General features: G+C 40.6%; 2 long non-coding RNA genes across 2 annotated transcripts in view; one reads left to right on the top strand and one right to left on the bottom strand.

Moving 5' to 3' along the window:
• The window catches only part of LOC147909263 (uncharacterized), a 148,438-nt gene that overhangs the window by 70,169 nt on the left and 59,189 nt on the right, over positions 1 to 19,080 (bottom strand). The gene's annotated exons all lie outside the window — the stretch shown is intronic.
• LOC147909264 (uncharacterized) overlaps positions 976 to 19,080 on the top strand; it is a 37,818-nt gene continuing 19,713 nt past the window's right edge. The window contains exon 1 of the long non-coding RNA XR_015545323.1: positions 976 to 18,897. This is a non-coding gene — a long non-coding RNA (uncharacterized LOC147909264). The remainder of the gene's footprint in view (positions 18,898 to 19,080) is intronic.

The raw sequence follows: 19,080 nt of genomic DNA, 5'->3' as shown, positions 1-19,080 counted from the left end.
AAAATAAAGTCATTTCGATGAACACCTGCTGAAGTTTACATTGCGTTTAAATTTGGATTTATTGTCAATAAATATAAGGCATTCCATTCGTCGTCGCACGACACACGAAAGAAAGTTTTCCATTGAAGGGAGTGCAATAAATGACTACCAGTAATGTAGTACGATCAACTATGCAGCAGAGTTTGCGATCGTAAACTCCGCCGACTGCAGCACCGATTGTAAGTAACTACATCAGGTACAAACCTTACGCGCAAGCAAAGGATTCCGCGAGTAAGAGGAACATAAGCTATATGAAAACATGAGCGTCAAGCGAAACATGCGTTTTCAAAATCTAAATTAATAAGAACAAGTTTAATATTGAAACTTAAGATTTCTAAAATCAACAAGAAAATATCTGACCATATATATATATATATATATATTAGGTGTTGGAATTAATTCGTAGCGTTTTTAATGAAAGAATGTTATTTATTTCACATGAGCATTAAAAAATACATTAATGAAAGTACTTCCCATCACTTGTAAAACGCTACGAATTAATTCCAACACCTAATATATATATATATATATAATCAAATTATTGGTCAATCAATTTTACTAAATGTCTTCCAAACTTTCCAAATAATGATGTAGAACTTGTTATCAGAAATCTAATCAAAATATAAATAAAATAAAAAATATATATATTTAATTTATTTTGCACAAACATTTATTATGTATACATATTATGAAATATTTATCATACATATATTGTAATAAATGGTATGAAGATACTTAATAAGAAAAAAATTACAATCCAAATAAAAAAGTTCACTAAAAATATTTACTTATATATACCATAAATATTGTATAAAATTATATTCCGTCTACGTTTTAATAATGTTTTCGAATAACGTTTTCTTATATCAAATATGTACAGTATGTTTTTATAGTATTTAAAAAATTAAATAATAAATATTTATACACATACATATATATGTGTATTAAACTCTAATTTTAATTTTAATTTTAATTGATATTTACAACTATAAACTGTTGATTTAGCAATTTTTTTAAAACATGGGCACGGCGCATAGATGCTCCTAAAAATTGAGATCATCGAGACTGGCAGACTTTCCCACATTACTCACAGGCACGAAATGCAACCCGGATAATCTACGGGGGGTCGTCACGAGAAAAACGCCCCGCGAACTCGCGGGAAGAATAATTATAAGCATCTACGGCGGGGAGAAAGTATCCTCGGGGAGTCTCAAGTGAGTGGATGATGACGATCGGTGGTGCGACGACCGCGGCACGTACTTCGCAATCGTAAATCCTGTTAGTTGTATTAACGATCCGCGTGAGTACGTATGCGAGTATGTACATTATGTGTAAAAGGGCCACAGTAAGTCACCCACCTTAAGAGATGGTATCCTCCTTCTACCTACAGCTAGGAAGCGAGAATAATATGCGCTCGATGTGTACGAGCAAAATGACCGCAAGTTTGTGAAGAAATCGAAAAAGAAGAAAAAGAGAGGGGGAGGGGAGAGAGAGAGAGAGAGAGAGAGAGAGAGTCGCGCGAAGGCCACAGGCCCATTGATCATTTCGATCACTTATGCTAATCTCCGCGGTGAAACTGGTTTGGATGCCATTCGAAGTAATTATTTCACACTTGCAAAGCGACTGTTATTAGTAGCGTAGCTGTACACGAACACAAATACGAAGGGGGATAGCTGGAGAGACCGGATGTTGGGTTGTGAGGTCCCGGGTGGGTATGAATATCTGGACGCGCGACATATATGCTTCCTCTGTGTAGAACATTCCTGTTGTAATCAGAGATCAATTTCGCTGATATCCTGATCGTCAGTGTAGTCCCGATAGGTGTTATGCAAAAACCGATTAACCCACTTATTACGAGATGTAATAATATGTTCGTTGAACTAATACAAGCATCTTCATTAGAATTTTCATGAGAAAGATGGTTTTATCAGTTACATCTTGGCATCGTAGGCGAGTTTCTTTAATCTATTATAAGATTATTTTTACACAAGGGAGATTTCTTTTAAATATATAAGAAAATATAAGATAAGGAACAACAGTAATGCATCGTGAGTAAATATGCATTAGTGTTAATAAATTAAACGCGGACGCGCACATAAATTGGGTAATTTTTTAAAGATGCTCTCTAAATAATTACATTGAGTGAATTTCTGCTTGACTAGAAGAAACATCGTGAACACGTTAAGTTTTAGGAAAATAATGATGCCTTCCGCACCATTAAATTAAGTCATAGGGTGGAGACTCGAAATGTCGCCATCGACCGATCATTCTTACGAGTCCCTTAGGAAATGGAAGTGAAAGTTTTTTTATTACTAGTGCACACACAATATTGACTTTCTGTCATCGCTAATTTTTTATCTTAGCCGTCAAGTGAAATGTTTATACATTAATAGTCTATAAAAAGGAAATTTTTTCCAAATTTTTTTAGATATGTTTTGCTCAAATTCATAACATTATTTTATATTAATGTCGTTCCTAAACATGCACGTCAATTAATTTTCATTTACTGTTTTTCTTTTTAACCTCGAATTATTTTTCTATCATAGCGCTCAAGAAGGCGAAAGGTTGAGAGAAAAATGCGCCGATCGACACTGTGGGCCACGGATGATTTAACGACTCCCTTGAAATTTCGATCGGATCGCAGCGAGCGAAGAGAAACGGTCGACGATGAAGAAGAAACGGAGGAGTTGAAAGATGAGAGTTTATAACGAGCGGTAGCGCACTCTGATGATTTACGGGTCGGTTCCTACGCATGAATCATACGTGTACTGGAATAAAGAAATAGGAGGAGCGCGGGGTGGTCGATTCGAAGAAGAGATATAATTTTCAGAAATCTCCCGGAGCTGTGTAATTGCGCGGTGCAGTATGATGATTAACGCGCGTACACGATATTAATTGATGAGAAATGATATTTATAATGAAATGATATTTATAATGAAAGCATAGTTTTTATTATAGGCTGAAATTGATATTCCATATATTACTACATAATCAAGTATGATGAAGCTGTATGTATTTTTGATATAGGAAGATGCAATTTATTTAGGGATGAAGCAGTTAAATAAATTATGTAACTTTACTACAAATATGTAGTAAGTTATCGCGTCTCTTACATAGAATGGAAAAATAGTTTTAATTAATGATATATCCAAATGATCTATAATTTAAATATTTATTGTTCTACAATAAAATGTAGATAAATAATATACTTTTTTAATACTAACTATTATTAACTATATTTAATTTAAAGATTAATATAGAGATAAATGGATTTAATAAATAAGCCTTTCATTTTTTTTTATCATCACTTTGCTTGAATTGGAAATTATATAAATTTACAAAAAATATTATTAAGCAAGAAGATCCACCTTGACTTGAATATGACGTTTTCCACTTATTCGCGTTCTTTTTTTTTATTTTCTTCATCGCGAGAGAAAGTCTTCTCGTACAAATTTCTCAACGGATTCTGCGGATTTCTTGACCAGCTTTGGAGTAAAATAGAAACCCCGGAGGCCATTCGCGCAACGCCGGTGGTGCATTTCCGCGAGACAAAGCTATCTCGGTGTCTATGCCCATGCAGCGCACGGTAGGTATTCGTATTTGTATACAATAGGGCATCATAATACGTAATCTGCCTAACGTATTCGCGCGTCGGGGGACTACCTGAACATCTCCCACGTTCAAGGCGGGACGCATGGCACCATCCCTCTCTTGTTCGCTCATCGCGCGAAGGCGTGTATGAAAAGCCGACACATCCAACCTCGTGCGCCTCGGTACCACTCGGTATGTGCAAAACGCATCTTGCTCGCCGTAAATTCCACCCGTATTCGATCTTTTCTCGTTTGCACGTCGGCTTTATTTCATATATTAAACTTCTCTAGCGAGAAGTGCGCGAGCGCGTGTACGCAAAGGATCGATTCCAAAGTACAAGCCGTTCGCGGTTGCAAATATCGAATAACAAATTATACGCAATTATGCGAAATCTCCTCGATAAATATTTGCAGTCATATATAATAAATAATTGCAAAAAGAGTAATATGGGTGGATAAGTTAAAGTACAATTGACGGTACGTTATGAGAAACATATTTTAATGATAAGCAATTTCAATTAAATAAATGTGATTGCAAATATTTTATGCTATCACTTTATTTAAATTTGTGATATGTGTACTTAAAAAAATCAGAATATTATTTTCTTGTAATTTAATTGATATAATATTTAATTAGAAGAACCTTTACATACTAATTAAATATGTCGCCATATTATATGAAGACATTAAACGAAGATGACTTGTTTCATATTGTACAGCATAAGTGATTAAAAACAGTATCGTGATAGCATATTTAAAAAAATAATGCGAAAATACACAAAGCGGTTGTTGCCGCTACTTATCAGTTCGAGTACCGTCGCGTAAACGATAATAAGATGACACAATGTAAACACGCTGTACACAAAAAATGTGTATCAAACGGCAAACATCAACTCGTCGTCGTTAACGAAATATTCATCGTGTTATAAAATATTGGTACACTAGATAATGTTCTATTTCTCGTGTACCAAACTAATTATTAACAAGATGAGAAAATTATATAACGTATGTACAATAACGTTGAAATCTTGAAACAGCGTATCATATACTTTGAGGAAAATAATGAAAAAAATAATAAGTTATAACAAATCTTATTCAGGAAAAGCTGTAAAATTTAAAAAATAGACTCTCTAAAGATTAATAAACAATTGTTGTACTGACTTTTCATTAAACAAATTACGCTGTTTCATTAAGCACCACTTTGCTCTCGACCCGAAAGGAGAAAAGTTACATTTAAATTACGAAAAAAATTTATAGTGCGACATATCAATCAATCAATTTACGTATTTAAACATGAATGTTGTTAAAAAGATTACTCATATGAATACTGCAATAAAGTAATAAATTACTTTAAAGAAACAAATTACATTTCACGTTTGCTTCAATTTATATCTTCAACAAGTATTTAAATATTCGCCTTGGCGAATAATTGTTGTCGCAATATACTTACGAACTGTTAGTCATTATTAGTCATAATTAATTAAATATACGTACAAGATAACGAGCGATTTAATTTATAAATCTTTTGAAACAAGTTTTTAAGAAAAAAATCTTTTCTTAATAAAAAAAATCATTTATGTAAAATAATATGCACTTATTAAATATTATTACCTCATTCTGGATTTTTATATCCGAGAGAAAGCGAGATTGTATAATTTTAATAAATCAAGACACAATTGTAATTTCAGGAAATTAAATTGTCGCCAAGAAATGGGATGATTTAATCTCTCTCTCATTTTTCTTTAACTTCTTATACGTATAAAAGTATTGTATCAAAAAATAATTCCTATTTAAAAGAAAGTTAAAATAAGAAAAGATATTTATCCATTCTCGAACTTTTAATACTTTCTTATTATATGTTAATATTAATAATTTGTTATATGTTGAGTAAATTCAAACCTTTTGATTTCATTGGTTATATTCTGATTTTATTTTACGTTCAGAATGCCAATGTTCAAATAGAGTATATATAAGATATTGATTCGGCTGTACGTTCGGAACGTGTTGTATTAATATCGAGCCATGTTCCTAGCAATGTAGCAAGGTTCTGATATCCAAGCGCATCTCTTGTATCCGGTGCCGGATGCAACGTAGAGTGAATGTACGAAAATATCTCAGTGGTATCCTCGAGGCATGTTCCGCAATGTGATCGTGTAACGTAGTTACATATTGCACATTAAACGTTTCCATTCTCACTGCGTGTATAATTTGAGTTTCGAGAGCATAAATTATTCGTCGTGCTGTTTCCTGACGTTTCCGACATACACAGAATTTTTAATATCACGGTTATAATTCTATTAACAAAGTATGCCTCGATATAACGACCAAGTAAACTGCACTTTTAAGGCCACTCAAGATAATCTAAGAATTCATCATTTTGACGTCATTTGATCATTTGAATTTTTACGATGTAGATCTCGTTGGTCGTTGAATTATCACATTTTTTTTACGATACTTGATATATGACTTTCTTCAAATATAGGGAAAAACAAATTATCATCCACGAGGGTACTTTGGGAAATACGAGGAAGCTGCTTTTGTATCTGCTACTGAGTAAGACAAGTCGTTATCAAAATTGAATCATTAACTTTATTATAAGCGCGAGTACGACGAACAGTGAGAGATGCCCATAATATCGTCGGTAGATAATTATAATTATCACTTGTCTCGCGGATGACCGTGCAAGAAATCCAAAGTATCAATTTGCCGAAGCGAGAGGCTTCGATGCGCTCCCTTCGCGGCGTTATTCGACCGAGGAAATATTCGTCAAGTGTGGAGAGATCGGAAGCAAATTGGAAATCGTATAACTACGTTAACCGATCCTCTCGGACCTGCAATTAAAGCGCGCTCAAAAACGGACGCACCGATGCGTTTCGATTAAAAGGCAGCCGGCGTCGTCTCGCGTGAAATAGCAATCCAAGTTTGCTAATCATAATTCAAGCGTACTTTCGACCGGTAAAATATGACGGAACAACTAGCCGCGCGGGCGTCATAAATTACTCTCTAAATGCGGCGCGCTACGTAAACTTATACGCGGCACGAATCCCGCAGGGAACAAAAAGGCGATGCACCCGAGCGGGTCTCGAATCCATGAATTAAGTTATTGCCCACTAATCGGTTTCTGAGCTACGCGCGAGGGTGATATATACTTGATCGTAAAGTTAAACTTCATTCCACATTCTTGTCCGACGGTCTCTTTACACACTCCGCTATGTGTAAGTGGTCAGCCGGTCGCCATCGCCTAGCTCGCTTTTTACGACTCTATCGCGATATGACACAACAACGGGGTTAAGAGTCGACGAAACCTGAATGCGACGGCCAATGCTACTGTGCCAAGATGGACGCGACCTGCAACGACTTTATGCCTGCGGTAAGCCGGTCTTAAGCTGGGATTAGTCCCCTCACGTGCGCCGAAAAGTCAAGGAACTTGACGTGTTCTATGGCAATAACTCGTTTCACGCTCAAATCTAGCAATCTAAAAGCGTTTCTATAATCGTGCGAGTAAGATTTATCAAGTTGGAAAAATGAAGTCACTGAAATTTATTATGAAGATTGTCGAGTAAAATATCCTCATTCCCCTTATAATAAAACAATTTTCTTAAAAAAATTTAAGAAAACGCAGGGGCTTTAAATGAAAAATCCGTTTCTTATTAATCCAATAAATCGCTTTATATAAACAGTTATATCTTTGTGCAGTATTGATTGATCGCATCTGTGTATCAAATAATAAATAGATAAACGTGTCGCATTGTACAGTAGGATTGTCACGTTTCTATCACTCGAGCTGTGATTCTTTTCCAATATTCAATATAACGAGCAGAGGCATATGACACAATAAAAGTTCGAGACGTCGTGACATGCTTGGAAGAAGAGCGATACTTATCTGTGCCAGAAATGGATAAAGTTAATAACTACATACATGCCGCGATAAAAAAATTCAACGCTTTTTCTCGCTGACAATGGCTCCTTTCGTCCAACCAGAAGACGAGATCTCGAAACTCGATCAGCTATGCGGCGAAAGCTGTTCGTCCGAACGGACCGATGGTCCAATAGAAGATCTGCGGAGATTAGATCGGATTGGCCCTTTCTGCGGAGCCGTTGAACGATCGGCATTGTCCGTCTTAAGTACCTTCGACCACGCATCGATGATGTCGACAGGAATTGCGTGAACCACCTCAAGACGTTCGTTTAAATTCGGCTCTCCCGAATGGAGAGCCTCACCTACCTCTTACGTCTCTCGCACTCGTGCTGTATCTCGAGCCTCTATCGATGTATATATACCGTTTCTTTAATTACAAACTGCCTTCGTGAGCTCCCGTTGGCCACGTGGGATTCTTCGTCAGAGGGAACATCTTCTGCGACTTGCGACGACGACTTGCGGAGCTCGACTTCCATTGTGCCCGTCAAGTCGCTTCTAAATCGCAAGCTTCATGAGCGGCTTTTCAAAGTTCTGCTTCCTGCTCGAGGTCTAATGTGCATCACGACGACCGTCATTAATTAATCTCGTATTTTAGCGACGGTTCGTAATGAGTTCCTCATTGGGAGCAGTAAGCAGGAAGCTTTGCTCATATTAAACTTGTCAAGTGTTCATGCCACAACGTAAATTTATTTACTTGTAAATTGTTAAAGACCTATGTGTATTTTAAGATGTTTTTTTTCTCTTATTGTGAAGCTTGATCGAATAGCAGATATAAGTATTTTTGTTGACATGAAAATCGTCCATTCACATGACACGATTCAACGTAAATTCATATATACGACACACATATTGATCGATCACCGAACAGATATTATTTGCAATCGACAAGATCCTGGTTACATTGTTTCAAACGAACCGATTTCCAAGATAGGAAAATAGACAGACAAACGAAATAAAGTGCGATCACCGAGAATCGAAAGGCAGCCGACAGAGACTGATACGAGGGACGTCGACACGCTCTCATACACAGGTACGCGAAAGTAACGCACGTATATATCGCTTTAGAATGGAGGTGCATGAAGGTAACGACATAATTCATTAACAATTCGATTCACGGGGAACAATCGGATTCATTAGTACTCGTGGCGTAGTCTTCTCTTCCCGGCCGCTCCTCCGTTCGTCCGTCAGTCAGTTCGTCTGTCCATCTTCTCGTCCGTCTTCTCGTTCGTCCCTGAGAGATATAAATACGTCTCTTATTGCCCGGCTCGCTCGATTATTCGTTTTACCAATCAACGCTCGCGGTTGTATCTCGCTCCGGTGAGCGAGAGCGCATCCACAGAATCTCGGATCGATGAACGAACCGAGGAGGGGAATCCCGCCCGTTTCTATTCGAGAAGCTCTCTTCTCTTTGCCCGCTCTCTTCTCTCACCGGTGGCTTCTTTCTCCCGCGCGTCCACCTCCTCCGCCTCTATCTATCTCTCTGTCGCGGCACCAGATGATAGACGCAAGGCCTACTATACGGCCTGGTCGGCCGATACATCTTGCGCCAGGAAGATAAATATCCGAGCGAGTACTCGGTTGGATTTAGACGAACAATCGGCTAATGATGTCAAGGTTGAAAAGTCGCTTCGTTAAGGTAACGAAGCAATTTCGAAGGTCCCCTTTCGCGGATCCCACCCCTATTCCCTCCTCCTCTTTGCAGGATCTTGTTTGCGTGCCAATGCACGAGGTGGTCTTCCGCGTTTTACATAATTTTAATATCCTTCGACAGTTGCATCTCGACCGAAGGAGAAGCCATTTTGCGGCCACGGGCTACTTTATGTCTGAATGGCGTCGGCCATTTGTTTCCCGCACACACGAATAAAGGAATCGATTATGTCGGACATCGGGCCCCTCGCGTGGTACTGAATGGCCGTCGATTTACTCGGGGTATGTTGGCGCGCACCGCCTCTGACAACTCGGGTGTGGACGCCTTAAACGTATGCAGATTGCCCGAAGCATGATATTTCGCCGGTGCCTCGCGTTCACGCGACAAGTAAGACGTCCACGTTTTATTAATGTACCGTATTTGTTGCGAGAGAGCGCGAGGCTGTAGATATTTAAATATAACGCATACCATCTCGCTCGAAGATTAACATAAATTTCCGAGTACGTTTTTAATAGCCACACCGACAACCTGTCGTCTTGTTTAAGTATTTAAAATGATGCATGATTATATTTTTCTACCATTCTCTTGCTATCTTTATAGTATGTAACTTTTCGCATAAACAAAAGATTTGGTAAAATATTCCAAAGTAATGATAATCTCTTTTGACAGTATAAATAGTGATCTATTTTAAAATATAATTCCAGTCGATATCTTAAATAAATATAAGCATTGGAATAGAATGAATTATGTTGAAAATCTGTTTCTTGAAATATTATTCAGATCATTCTCACGAAATAAACGATATAATCGACTGTGCATACAGCTCGATTAAAGATTACATTCACGATTTCCAACAGCCACTTGGAAAATCAGCCTCGTAGACAGCGAACACTCAGCACAAATAAACCCCCAGCAGCTCAAAAGCCTCGACTGGCTGCTCTGTGGGATGATGCGAGGAGAAGGCGCGTATGAAAAGGCAAGTGCGGTAGTAAAAACGCACAGGTGGGAGGATTAGCCCGTCTCAGAAGAGACAGAGAAGGGATAAAAAGAAACCTCGCTGCACGTTGAATACATTCGGATTTCGTGCAGACGCAACGCAGCGGCGGTGTCCGATGCAATGCCCGTCCGTCCATACGCTCCCGCCGGTCCATCCATCCATCCTACCATCTATATCCTCGCTCGCGGGCCATTCGCACTTTGCCAAGCAATCCTCATTCCCATTTATCACCTCTTCCTTCGCCGCTCCTTCTTTTCTATCAGCCCGTTCTTCCTCGGCGCGTCCTTCTTTTTTAAACCCTTCGACTCCAATTGGTTTCTTTCGAGACCTCTCATTCGAACGCCTTTCGTCCTCTCTTTATCCATCTTCCTCTCTGCCTCGCGCTTCTTTGCTCTCCTCTCCTCTCCTCTCCCTCCCTCTCTCTCTCTCTCTCTCTCTCTCTTTCCTTATCTCTGTCTTTGTCGTACGAATTTGTTCTCTTGTACTGTCTCGTCCGGTCCAACGCACTTTCTTATTCCTGGTTACCTCGGGGAAGGGGATTCGCGAAAGAAAGGCGCACGACGACGAAAAGACGTCTGAAAAGGGAGCTGCCGAAACATCGGACGGAACCAGACATTTGCACGCTTTATTGCACATGAGGAGAATCATTCGTGATCTGACAGCGTGGAAAATCGATCGTTAGAATCGCCTATTATTACAATTCTATTATTCGTCACAATCACCGAGCATATACAAAAAAAAAAACAATCTACATTCTATCCAATAAACTGTATAAGCAATCAATTTAATACAAAAATTTAAAGCCTACATATATACACAGACAATAACGTTAATTGTTTTAAAAATTAACAAAATGATGAATAAAAGTATTAAAATACAATATTTTTACGAGATTCACTTCTGTTCCCGGCGTGACTAAGCTTAACGTCGTCACATTTTATGACGTATTCCTTCAACAACGAAACGTTTCATTTGCCATTCGAAACCTCTCACGAGTATTCCTGTCGTGCCTCCATGCCATAACGGAAAATTACGTTCCCGTTTCTCTAGGATATTACGTAAGGCGGGATTCTTTTCCGTTGTGTATCACTATAATGCGGCATTATTTCCAAGGTCTTCGACGGTAATCACGGGCGATTATTGTCCCGGTGGCCACCTACCGAGTATTAATAAAGCTGAAGAAAGGTGGCGGCAGGTCGCCAAGTTAACCCCGACTGCGCGGCTTGACGTAGAGGAATCGAGATTTCGTTCTGTCGGAGCCACTGTTGGATAGCTGGCCCTAGCCAGGCCCTAAGGGAATATCATAAGAGAATCACCCGCGTGCAGAATACGAGAACCCTTCCAGGAAGAAATAAGCGAGTGAGGAGCCTTATCGTTTGTGATCACCAGTCCCGGTCTCACAATCAATACTTAGGTTAATAATGAGGCTACAGCATTCCCCGACATTTTATTATCATTATTATTTATTGTTAATTCGCCTCCTCCTGAGCCATGCCTGCCATGGGTGGTAATAACACCTCAGAGAAGAACAATGCGCTCGTTCTTATATGGCGGTCAAAAAGAAGGCAGCAACGCCGAATGATTTGCATTCACTCTGATTCTTGTTGTCTGACCGTCATTTTATTTCGAAAAGGAAAATGTTATTGCATTCATCTTCAATTGTTACTTTTCAAATCATTATGCCTGACAGATATATGCATGTATAAAAGAAACTATGAGATTTATATATAGACATTTTTAAGCAATTGAAATATCTAAATTTCTATATCTAAAATGTTGAGCATTTCTAATAACTATTCCTGTAACTTTAATTTTAATTAAATAATTTTCTAAGTTATAATACTTTAATAAGTCATTATAATATAACTAATTTTCTCTCCAAGCACTGTATTATAATCACGCTTGGAAAACTAGGTACTTTATAATGTCTTATTAAAGTATTACACAACTTGGAAAATTATTTAACTAAAATAGTTATAATATACCTAATTTTCTAAGCGTAATTATAAAACAATGATCACATTTAGGAGAAACTAAGTACATTTACATTTCTAACATTTGCGACACTTATCCGATAATGAATATGATAATAGAATAAAATATTCACATCATCCATATTTAGATCTTTGAATAAAATCAGATCTCCATATAAAGTATTATATTTCTTCCCTCCTGACTTTTACAGAATATTGTCATTATAATCAATTATAATCACAGTCTTTGTGACGTTTCGTTATGCTGCACTCATGGAAGGTGGCCCAACGATGTGTATTGTAATCATGCGTCGTCTACGCGGTTCGTCCTGGCATTCCACGTAAGGAAATAGCCATTGTATAACTCGCACAAAGCGTACGCTCGTCTACGAGGGCAAAGACTGTAACGGATTTTTAGTATTTCGACCATGCCATTGCGATTATTCAATATATAACATTAACATTAAGATTAGAAAATCTGTATAATTTATATAAATTATTTCTTATTGTTATTCCTGTAAATTCTGTATATAATAAATCGTTTCGGAAGCAACTGTATTATTTCTAATTTTTATTTCACTGAATACCTATCCAATTATACACAACGTTTTGCCTCCGATTTTAATTCCTTCTTCGCGCATAGCGGATGGTGCAATATCCTCTTGCGAGGATAATAGGCGACGGTTTGAAGTCTCCGCATTTTCAATTAGCTTCAGTGACGATGGCTCATCGGTTCCTTCGGACGCTCACGCGTGATTGCGATTAGAGCCGGCTTAGGCGAGGTATCAGCGAGATATTGAATCGTTCGATAACTTTAGCGCGAAGACTAGCCATGCCATCAAAGGCGAGACATAGCAGGAAGTATCCGATCTTTCACGGTGCTTTCTTGGTCGACGAGTCCAGAGAGAGAAGAGATAATAACTCGAGATCTGTCCGCTTACGAACGTAAGCGAACCGACGAACGTAGTCGGATTTCGTATCCCTATAAACGTGGGTGGTTTTGTGCTCGCGTATTAGTACTTAAAGTTACCTAGTCATAGGGCTGAAACGCTGCTCATGAGAAAAATGCCTCAATGTCCAATTAGCAAACAAGAGGTATTGTCGCATTCCTCGCATTGTGCGTGTAAAATATCATGAGGAGTGACATCGTACGACGGTCACGCGTCGGCATTTCATCATGCATAATATCTACAGGAGAAAAATGTAGAACTAAAATTGTCACGTGTGAGGCGTTTGCCAATTCTGCGGGCCACACTTGTCGGCTCTCGTCTCAGTATTCAGTCGCGAGAAGCGTCAAGCTTTCGACAATTCAATTGTCACTTAAGAGTGTGTGTCATATAATTAAGGCGAAGTGCGAGATAGGATTGTATTACTAGTTTCAGCCTTTTGTACGTCTTCGAGACGTACTTCGTGCTCGAAGTTCTCGAACTAGTTTCGCGAAACTGGTGTCTGCGAAAGTTCTGCACAGTGGTAGCACAACGTCGCCTTGGTACTCAATCAACGTACATCCAATCGGATCCCTCGTTCCATCTTGACACAGTTCGATGAGATAATTTCCAACAGTTTTAACCATTCCCATGTTACGTAGAGAATGAATGCCAATTCAAACGTCTGATAGAAGATAAAGATTAGTTTATCTATTTAATTTGAACGTAAGCAAAGAGCGATATGTCAGCGATATAAAAGGATAAACGTTAGTTTAAATATCAGCAAAGTTTGCACGTCGCACAATATACTTTCGTTACTCGTAGCGAAAATAGAATTCATGACGACGCAGCATTACGTTGTACTTCAGTGGGCGTACACCTCCGGATAACGAGGTGATGTCTAATACCGTATGTCACGCAACCGTTTCACGTATCCGAAAAGACGTAAGCTCAGCGTAAACGTCAGACATAGAATTCCGCCGTAGCGAGAAACGCTGAGAATCGCGTTCCTGATTATCCGTCACTTAAGACGCCGCTTGAAAAGCGCGGATGCTTCAAAGCGCGAGGCATTCCTCAATGCACTTATTTCTCTAGCCCGCCGACGGCACAATACACGCGTCGTTTCGCGATGAGATTACAGTCACGTGTGTGACGTATCCGCGGATTAACGTGAAATGCCACGTAGACTACCCGTTTCTAACTCGAGGCTCTTTGTGCGGGCCCAGTCGAGGATTCCAAAGTTCTTTTTCGCGCCGTGTCGAGGTTTAGTGTCAGCGGTGCTTCAATGACCAATCAGCGAGCAGCCTCTCTTTAATGTCCTTTCCCTTCTTCTTTCTATCTCACTTCCTTGATTAGATTTCGCGACCGCTTATCATTGTCAACGAGATTGACCTACGTGACGGTCAAAAAATCCTATCGAAATAAATTATCGCCAACCGATTTTGACCTCGGTGATCATTTACAGCCGGCTCGAACGTACGCGAGATGTCTTGAGTTATAGTTCTAGCTGGGCGCGTATCATAAATACGACACGCACCTCCATATAATTCCAACCATGCGCTTATTTTATAGCCGCGGCGGCTTTCCTCCTTGTTGCACGTGAACATGCCAATCGATGCTTTTTCCGCGAGTCCTTTCCTTTCCTCGCGGAGGTCAAAGCGTGCGATATAACAGCAGAAATATTTCTGTCGTGGTAGAAACATCATAATTCAGCTAGCATATTTTGTTATCCATTTAACATGTAACGTTAATATTTACGTACAATATCGAAAGTCTGATACATGGAAATTCATTTCATTACAGAAAGAGATGCTCATGGTCGAAAATAATTAAGCTCGTATTGGTAAATTTAATTAAAAAACCAATCATCTCTTAATCTGCTAATTCTACATTAATTGCATACAAGTTACATAATCATTGAGATAATTGCTTGTTTGTCAGTCACGAAATTCAGTCACGATAAAGTCGCCTCCATTCACTTTCAACGATATTTCTGATAAAAAAATTGAACACTACTGTCTTTGCATTTTTCCCATAAATTATAAATAAAGTATAAATTTAATCAAACACCGTTTTTGTTAACTGTTTTAATTAATTTTTATTTTAATATTCAGCATTAAAAATATTCTTGTAACTAAATATCAAATAAAAATTTTGTCAAAATCAATAATACGATTGTTACTAAAATTGCATATTTATTTTTAAATTTTAGTCCGACAATTTCCTTCTAATAATTATAATAAAAAAATTATTGACGTCTCGATGACTTTTGTTAAAGAAAAATTAACTAGGCATGGAGTTGTATGTGGAAAAAAGAAGTTTCGCGGAAGCAATTAAACGTTAAAGAGATCCACGATAATGTTCAGCCGTTCAATGATGCACATACTTGCGTCGTATTATTAACGGATGCTTCGCCAAGTCCGCTTGTCAATTTCACGGTAATAAACCACGGCATCGACGACCCCGGGCGCGGTGAGGAAACACATCGTCGATGAAACGTTCGTTCCTCTCGCATGTGTCATACAGTGCATCGAATTCTTCGGGTTCACCGTACGACCGCGTGTCATCGGCCAACATGACGCTGACGACGTGATCTGTGCGAACGAACCTCCAGCTGCAAAATCTTACACCAAGAGAAACAGGCGCGAGCCACGAGTCCAGATACGAAACGAGAGAGGGTTCCTTGAGCGGAGGAGCACATAAAATTAAGCCGCAAATAAAGTAAGCCTCGAGTCTCTTCGGAAGAGCTCGCACCGGCTTATGCCCATGGGGCTGTGAATCATCGCACCTAAACTAGCGACATTTACTGTCGGGGATAACATTTGTCATACTAGAGTGAGGAGACCGTCGATTTCGCACAACGAGCGTCGTAGGGCGCGTGAAGCGGGATAGAAGAGAAGGAAGACATGTCACGATCGATGGAAGGTGCCGGTGAAGAGGTTTGATAAAGGAGTAAGAGAGACAACGAGCTTGACTTCGTAGGCATATCCGCATGCAGAGCAAAACTCCAAAGTACCATCGTAAATCTCTTCGCCAAGCACTGCCTCAGGATCGTTGAATTAACGGGTCGTGATCGTAAAGCGCTACGCAACCGAGCCTCGTCGCCAAAACGACGCGAAGGGTGAACGAAGGGACATCTCCCACGAGCGGAAGAGTGATTCACGGCATGGAAGAAATCCGATTTTCCTGGAAAGCCGTCGCGATCGTCCGGTTTAGCCGACTAAGACGGGAGCTCTTCGTCGACCTCCTTCGTGACCGAGGTGGATCGTAGAACGTTGACTGTCGCTCGCAATGTCAAGTCGTTTTAACCCCTTCGGTTCGAATTTTTTCAAAACACATTTATCGCGTGATATCCCGCAATATTTCAAATTATCATCGTACGGTATATTTTACACATAAACTATAATCAGGTGAGAAATGAGATGCAGTTAGAAATTATTCCTCAGCGATAAGACCGGCGTGAGAAATAACTTAAAGAAAGTGTAATATATGGCGTAATATATAAAGATTTAATAGCAGTAAAGACGTAATATTTCTGGAACGATAAAACGTCGTACTTTTTTTCAATACTTATGATGACAAAAAGCGAGTCCAATTCAGTTTCGAAAATTAGATTAATCGAAGATACTCCAAGAATTTCACCGACCAGATCGGTACTAGCTTTCCGCGCTGGAATACTGTCAGTTATCAGTATATAAACATTCGTTCTCCATGTCAGCGCATCCTCGTGGCTGCTTGCGTCGCGAGTTATACGCGTACTTTCTCCGCGTCGAGGAAGGGACACCGGCACGCATAAAGTAAGAGCAAAGGGACGGTAAAAGAAATAGAAGGTCGACACAGATGAAGAAAAAAAGGAAAAAAGGGGTAAAAGCGAAGAGGGCGGAACGTAGCCGCGATGCAACACTCGGGAACGTACGACGGAAGGAATGGAATATGATATAATGCAAAGGTAAAAAAGGAGGATGAAAAAGGGAACCGCCGCGACCAGGCTCGCGCGATGATGGGGGCAAAAGGAGGAGATTTAAAGCCGCATGGACATTGTCATCGGACGCGCGGTTATAAACCAAGCCGCGTGCCGCGTTGCCGAGACCAAGTTCGCTTACTCTACTCTTTCCCGCTCGCTCTCACTACAGCTATGTATAACCCATGAACAGGGTGCTGGAATATACACCCTGCGTTATATACACTCTCTGTCTTGCCATAGGTATAGATCCATGAGGACCAGCGCTTTCCTACACGCTATATATTCGCGGTGCGTTTACGATCTTGGCAGCCGGATCGGGACAAGTGTTATTTTTCATCGATTCGTTCGAGCGCGTGTTCGGCCGTGCCGGCACTTTAAGTCCCGTGCCGATTTTCAGTCTGCCTGCGAGAGAAGATAGAACGGATGAAGGAGAGCGAGAGAGAGATGAGAAATAGCGACGGAAAGAAAAGGAGAGGAAAGAACGAACGTAGAGAATGGAGAGAGCGCACGCTGTAAGATCAAGAACAGCGGTAATCTGATCGAGATCGTAGCGATAATAACGCATTCGGGAGCGGCGGTGGTTTGAAAAAGAGTTTAAAACCGCGGGTGATAGATAGGAAAAAATCAACTACGCGCGGCCATGATAAGAATCGCGCTTATGTGTATGGCGGAGTGAGAGAGCGATCGCGGATAAATCGTACGCGGCGTACCGAAAACATGAACGCGGCGCGATATTTAACCCCTTCGGGGCACCGTCGCTTTCGCATTTGCGAGCCGCTCTCGTGAAGTTAGCCTTTGAATAAAGTTCTGTCTGAAGAAGACTGACCGGGATCGGTACAGGCCGAGATTTCAAAAGGATGCTGCGGGACTACCTGTATGAAATATCCTTTTTCGATCGATGATACCGCGCCGCTACGAACCGGGAGAACTCGAAACAGCACGATTTCTTTTGACGATGAGACTATCGGACCCCAAAGGACTAACTGTTTCGACCCGGGCGGCAACGTCGTGTATCATGTCTTCGACTTCGTAGCGTCCCCGACTCACATATCACCAACCCTCGAAGACTCCCACTCCGAGGCATGATTCCGACGAGGTACCGTAACATCCCGCGAGTGCATTTCCATATCCACGATTACACCGTAACGTTCGTCGACCACGTTGGAGATCGCAACGGCACTATGACGTCCCGAGCGGTTTCCTTAATCGTCAGACTGAGGAAACCTCTCTCGCGACGCCCGGCTTTGCAAAACAGGCATCTCTTCTCCTCGCTTTCATCTCCTTGTTTCTCGCTTCTCTCTTCGTCTCCTCCTTCTCTCCTATTTTCTCCGCGGGGCTCTTGGGCTGCGTTTTGCATTCCTCGAGCGCTCTAAGCGCCTCGATTCGAGTCATCGCCGAGAAGCTCCGTGACCCTACCCGAGAGTCCCGAGACTGCATTTCCATACCGACGCGGCGCGCGATCCGCGCGGCTTCGATTCGAGTCTGCGATGAACCGCGACATACCAAACACGCATACACACAGCGGCATTAAGATATCCATCGGGCGAATCTTTTTCTCGCAGCCGAGCGTCTCGGCCGGGGTCATGGCCCGTTCACGGTCGTGAGACACCCTACAAAGACGGCGCACGTGGACGAGGACGTCTCCGTCGGGCTTTGGTATATTCGTGACGGCTTGCTATCATCAATTGTTTTGCCTTCGGCCTGTGCTGTGCACCGTTCCTTCACCCCGATTTCGCCTGTCCTCGTTCCCTCATCCTTCGTCCTCTCGCTCGCGCAAAACGGCTCCAGGAAAGCTTCGATGCGAGGTTTCAATGGGCATTTGTCAGCTTGGCGTCAGAGACGTGAGTAAATATAATACATAATACGGTTCCACGTCTTTCGCAGGAACGAGAAGGGTATACTCTAGAGGAGATGAGGAGGAAATCACGGGATCGAGGCGAAGGACAGCAAACGTCGTCTCGCACGCTCGCGTTGTCATATAACGATCGTAGTTGTTTCTCTTTCTCCTGTGAATGCGCTTCTGT

Source organism: Acromyrmex echinatior, chromosome 6 (assembly GCF_024713525.1).
Source record: "Acromyrmex echinatior isolate Ae372 chromosome 6, ASM2471352v2, whole genome shotgun sequence".
Classification (NCBI taxonomy): domain Eukaryota; kingdom Metazoa; phylum Arthropoda; class Insecta; order Hymenoptera; family Formicidae; genus Acromyrmex; species Acromyrmex echinatior.
The sequence above is the reverse complement of the archived record's forward strand: the minus strand, read 5'-3'. Positions and strand labels throughout refer to the sequence as shown.